This window comes from Puma concolor, chromosome C1 (assembly GCF_028749965.1).
Source record: "Puma concolor isolate L17-30 chromosome C1, mPumCon1.1.hap2, whole genome shotgun sequence".
In the NCBI taxonomy this organism is placed as follows: domain Eukaryota; kingdom Metazoa; phylum Chordata; class Mammalia; order Carnivora; family Felidae; genus Puma; species Puma concolor.
In genome coordinates, this window is record NC_141674.1 from 124,071,980 (window position 1) to 124,078,631 (window position 6,652).

The window sequence follows — 6,652 nt, forward strand, 5'->3', positions numbered from 1 at the left end:
CTCTCTCTCTCAAAAATAAATAAACATGTAAAAATATAATTTAAAAAACTTTTTAAAAATATGTTGAAATAAACAAAGAGATCATAAACTCAGACTCCAGGGATTAATTGCCAGAATTATTGGGATTCAAATTATAAAATCAAACTATGGCTCAAGAATCTATTTCTAGATTAGATGTTGGTATATATTCATTCAATAACTGTTTAAAAAATCTTTAAAAACCAAAACATCACTAAATTCTACAATCCCAATGAAGATTACACACACACACACACACACACACACACACACACACACACACCTGTTTTACATGAATTTAATCTCTGTTTAAAGTTACAACACATGATTTAAAGTTTTATAAAAAAGTGGACCAAGGCTTTCTGATGTTCACTACTAACTCTTGACTATCCAATGAACAGGATTTGTTTCCACTACCTGAGTTACTGGAAATTAGATTAAACTAATACATTCCAAAAACCAAGCAATTAAACTTAGAAGTGAATCCTGCAGTCCATAATGCCTTCAGATGACTGCAGACCCAGCAAACATGCTGACAGCAATATTATGAAACCCTGAGCGAGGACCATACAGCCATGCCACTTCCAGATCTAGCCATATAGGCTAATAAATATTTTGTTGTTATTTAAGCCACTAAATTTTGAGGAAAGTTGTTACACAGTGATAGATGTCTAGTAATATTGGTTGAAAATTGGGCACTATAGGTAATACATTGTAACAACGCTGGATTTGGCTATGTTCTTCTGAAAATTATTGGGTTTTTGTTGTTAGGAAGTTATTTTGTCTAGAATGTTACTACAAACATCTTCTTCTCCCACTATATTCAGCTATTTATTTCCTGTTCTTATGTACTCCCACTGCATTTTGAGCCTGAATCCCATTGGTACCTCTTTGCCTATGAAATTTGACACTCAACCAATAGAAACTCTATTTCTATTTTGAATAGAAATAGAGTTCACCCTTCTGTAGTACCCTTGATTCTAAGGATTCCTTGCATTTCTAGCTGCTCTGTCAGTCTTTGGCTCTGTATTTTGACCCTTTAACATTTCTACCTCTCAATATGTGCGTAGTTGGGAAATATACTCAATTAAGAAAAGCATGGAACTCACAGAAATGGCTCCACATAGATTTATCTTTCAAGAGTAGATTTATCTCTACTTTCTGCCTGCTTTTTTGCCATGATACTGGAAGTCTCCCCCATCCAAGGCATGTTTAGTTAACTGCCAGCCATAGATTTGGAAATTTTATGCTCTAAATCTGGGTCTCATTCTTTCAGCATTCTTGTGCTGCCAGGATTTCTCTTTAAAATTTCCAGTTTTATTCCTTTAGTATTTAAGTATATCTAATCTATCAGTCTGGTGGAAACCCACCACCATTTTCCACAGCCATAGCCATGGGAGATGGGTTGTTATCTGCCAGGGATTTGCACGACCACTTCAGTATTCCACTATTAACAGATATCCCCAAAACACTTCCTTTTTATTTTCAATGTAGCACCTTTAGACATTGTAAGAGATTTTACATTGAATGATTGGAGATTTCTCAGGAAGATAGCAGTCAGTAATTTTCCCTGCAAAATGGTAAAATATATTGCAACCCTCTAATAATTAAGAACAGAGATCAGATTAAAAATAATTTTGAGATTGACCTAATATCTAGAAGAATTTATGTTGCTGAGAGTCTGCTTCACTGGGCTTAACATTAAAGTAACTACTTGTATTAGTTATCTATTACAAGTTAGTTATCTTAACAAAATGCCACAAAATGAGAATTGAAATAAGCACCTGTTTACTAATTTACAGTTCTACAGGTCACAAGTCCAGCATGGCATCACTGGGGTCCCATCTTCAACATATCATAAAGCTAAAATCATGTCATTGGCCAGTCTAGGCCCTCATCTAGAGGTGCCGGAGCAGAATTGCTTCCAAGCTCATTCAGAGTATTGACAGAATTCAATTCCTTCTGGTTGTAGGACTGAGTTCCCTATTTCCTTGCTGGCTATCATCCAGATGACTTTCTGGCTATCATCCAGATGACCCCTCCATATTTAAGCCCCGAGCAACACATAATATGCACCTTATGCTTTGAATCTTTTTGACTTCCTCTTCTGCCATCAACCCAAGAAGACTTTTCTCTTTTGAAGGATTTCATGATATTAGATCAGGTCCACCCAGATAATCTCCCTATTTTAAAGATAACTGTGCCATATAACATGTCATAATCATGGTAGTAATAGCTCATTACATTCAAAGGTTCTAGAGATAAATCATGGAAACTTGTGGTCCAATTTCAGAATTCTGCCTACTATAGTCTCATCATAAAACGATCTCTTTTTCTGCACCCAGATACCACACAAGCATGTGGGGGTCACCAGGGCAACACAGAACATCTTCACAGATTACCAACTTTGGGCTTTACCTGTCAAATCCTATTATTAATCACTAGCCATCAATAGCCAGTATGCCCTATATTAAAATTGGCAAACCAAGAGAATACAATGAAACCATCTCCTTCCATCAAAAAACTTATAGACACTTTCCTATGTCTTAACACCTCTAGTAATGACATAATATTCATGGGTGGGTACTCGTACATTGCATTTTGGGAACTGGAGGATTAATTTGCATTCCAAACTCTGAAAAGAAGCAACCAATTTACACATGGAAAATGATTCATATGCCATGTTCTTCACAGCTTCATTTATAATAATGAAAAAAGTGTTTAACAAGAATAGAGTGGAAAGTAAATTATAGCACATCCAGAAGATACAGTCATTTATTTATCCTTTCAGTCTTTCAACAAATATTTATTGTTTATCTGCCATGTGCCAGGTACTATTAGGTATTAGGGATACAACAATGATGCAAAAGAGACCTGGTTCCTATTTTTATAGAATTTATACTCTAGCTGAGAAGGAGTGACATTAATCAAATAATCACAGAAACTCATGTAAAATTGCAACTTCTGAAGGGGACAGTCATCTAAAATGATGGTTTTAATTTAAAAGTTGTCAAAAAGGAGAGACCTGCCTATGACCTAATGTTAAGATAAATAAGAAGAATATGTAACTGTATTTTGGAAAGATACTAATAATATAACATAAATTTTGCAAGGAGAAAAGATTGGAAGGAAACAATTAATTTCACTTGTCTTCTTTATATTTATATGTAGGCCCCAAATTATATAATTTGCATATATTACTTTTACAAATAGAAAAATTAAACTCTATTACAAAAATAAAATCATTTCATTCTATCTACCCCTGTAATCAAATGCTTAAAGTTTTCATGGTCTGGGACAGAATTTCACATATTCTTTGTTTGAATTTTGTGGTTTAGGCTGAACTAATTGAAAACATAAACATAAATGTGAAACTACCCAGTTATCACTTTGCGAATTCCCACTCTTTACATAGAATTGCAGATGCTGCTCAATATTCCAAGTGCCTTTGAAAATTTTTTCAGCAGTAATTAGGCTCATAACATATCCACATTATTGTTCTTCCACTCTTCCACCCCCTCCCTCCTTGGCCAAGACCAGCATCTTCCCTTCCTATTATGGTACCACCGCTTATGGAAAACTCGCTGTGCTAGATCTTTACATGCATTGCCTCAGGTCTCCACAATAAGACTGCACAGCAGGCAATGAGAGCCTCATGTGACAGGTGAGGTATGAGAATGCTGGTATTACTGAACAGATAATAAATGCCAAGGGCAGGATTTGAACTGAGGACTGACTCCCAGGATCATGCCCTTGTCACTACTGTGGTAGGCAGAATTTTAAGATGGCCCCCAAGATTGCTGCCATTTCCTGATGTACATGTACTCCATAATCCCCTGCCCTTGAGTATGGGAAGGATCAGTGAATATGGTGGAATATCGCTCCTGTGATTATGTTACATTATAAGGTAAAGGAATTTTGCAGGTGTAATTAAGCTTTGATTTTGAGTGAGTCAAAAAGGGGATTATCATGGGTGGGCCTAACCCAATTAGGTGAGCCCTCCTGAAAATTGATCCTGAGCCTAAAATGAGATTACAGCTGCAGCCAACACCAGGATTTAAGTCTGGTGAGACCCTGAGCAGGGGATCCAGCTAATCCATGCCCAAACTCCTGACACAAAGACTGAGATAATAACTTTGTGTTGTTTTAAGCTGCTAAATCTGTATATTACTTAGCAACAGAAAACTATTACAACTGTCTTATTCTACTTCCCACCTCTGGTCTGACCTCTTCATTTGGGTAAGTAGTGATCCAGGTTTCTAAACACATTGAGGTCCTGATATTTGGGGCTGGTGTGCTAAAGGAGTGACCTTCATGTATGAAGGACCACCTGGAAGCTACAGGTCCAACTAAGATGATCATCAACAGCAAGAACCAAATCCCTGCAGGACTCTATTAACAAAGACAAAAACAGATGGAGTGAACAGGTTCAAATGGAGCACTCTGGAGACATCCCAAACAGTAAGAAAGGAACCCTTGTTAGTGACTTAATGGACAAAAGGGGGTTGATTAAAACATCAAGGTAAGGATTTCTCTTCCTAGTCCTCTCTGCCTTCCTTTGTACCATTTTTAATGTCTCTAATGTGAGGGATCCAAGTATGAGCCAGCAAGAAGGACACCTAGTCCCTCCACCTCAGAACCAGCATGACTCCTATGAAGTCAAGTTGGGTTCAGACATAAACACCAGCTTCCAATCTTGGGGACCTCTCCCAGCTTCAGTTCCAACCCTTGGATATGGTGACGAAGAGAATGGGAACATTATGGCAGCCATTTCCCAAAAGACCCATTTCAAGGCTAATTCTTTACTATGGAGGTTTGCTATCACAGATATACTTAATATAAACTCATTTTAATGTCAATAAGAGCTTTAAGTAACATGGCTGTGACTAGCGATGTTACAAACCATTCTGTTGGGGTAGATGATTTCCCACATTCCAGATTTTAGGAGAGCCAAAAAGGTCTAATAATTCCAACATATCTTAGGCCTCACTGGCCAACGCTTGAAATTCATTTGTTGAACTCTAATTCTTTAGTTTACAGGTCTGTGCTTGTTGAAATACAGACACTCCTGGAAGTGATCCCTCAGTTTAAATTTTCATCAATCAACAGCGAGAAACAAACTTCACACCCTCTCTTGTGAACTGATGTGATCATAAAAGGAATAGGAAATGAAAAAATACTAGGGTGCTGAAGAGTAAACACAGGACAGCAAACATTTGCAGACTGGATATTCATGGTACTAGACATTAAAGGTAAATACTCCCTTTGTTAGAAGCATCTGGGGACCTGAGCATTTTATGTCCTTACAAATATGCTTATTCTACTGCAGAGAAAAGTCTTTCTTTTGGTCCCATTAAAATGAGGTGATCATATTTTAATAGGAGTTTCCATTTGCCTTATCTCTTTCCAGCTCAAAATTTACCATTGTTACTACCTTCACCCACAGAAGAGGAGACATAAACCACAGCCCCAGAGTCACATATGGAAGATGAAATTGGTGAGAAGTATCTTCGAAGAGAGCCTTGATAAAGCAGAACTCACAATTTAGCAACTGGGGGGATTTACATGTGTCTGCATCAAGCCTCAGGCATGGAAGGAATGACCGATCAGCAGGCACCTTCTTCAAAGCATAGACACAAGTGAGGCTCCACAAAGGCCAGGGGAGCCGGTCCACAGAACACAGCAGGGGGTGGGGGCCGCCACTTCACTGAGGTAAGGGCACTGTCATGATACTGTTTCTGTGGTACTGCCCCCTCTCCGGCACCAGCCACTCATGGGTTACAAACCAGGTTTAGAAAGCATGTGGCCTCAGGAATCTGCCATCATGAGGAACACAGCTCTGTCTTCCCTTCTCCATCCTTCTCAGTATCCATATGCTACTTCCTTTGGCCCTGAAATCCAAATCAATTTAGGCCATCCTCTTTGATGAACGGTAAAACTTGGTTTCTCCAAGGGAGAATAAAATATCAAATATACACTTGTTTACCTTGGGCTAGGGAGGAGAGAAGGATGGGTGTGCTGGACCAATTCTATTTAAAGGCAGCCCAGGAAAATCTCTGGCACCTCTTTTTAGAAAAAAAGACAAAATCACAAATTTAATCTCTGGTAGGGATTTTGCTGGACTAGAATTTTACAGGATTCTAAACGGTGAGTATTAGCTCAGAACTGGGTAAAAGTGGACCTTGCAAAATATTTAGGCATGCATCAATCATTCATTGCATGCCTATGCACTGTGCTTAGGCATGCATAGGCCATGCACTGTGCTAATTGTTCAACATCCAAAGATAAATAGGAGTTGTCTATATATGGAAGGGAACCAACCACCAGCAAATGTCACACTGTGTCAAGGTGCTGTAAGGGACCCAAAGTAGAGTGCCTGCATAACAAGGGATGCAAAGTAGCAAATAGACTTTTTTTTTTCCCCCTGGAGCCCTAGAGCCACAGTTTAAACCTCTAGGACTGCATGTACTAGGATGGAAACCTTTCTCAGAAGCAGCTAAAGACCAGGCCTCATATGCCTCCTACTATGTGCCTTAGCTCCCAGTCATATCAGCAGCTAAATGAATATTTTTGATTGATTGGTTGATCTCCATAAAATCCTTATCAGTGAGGTTGTTAACTCAGACTGTTGAAA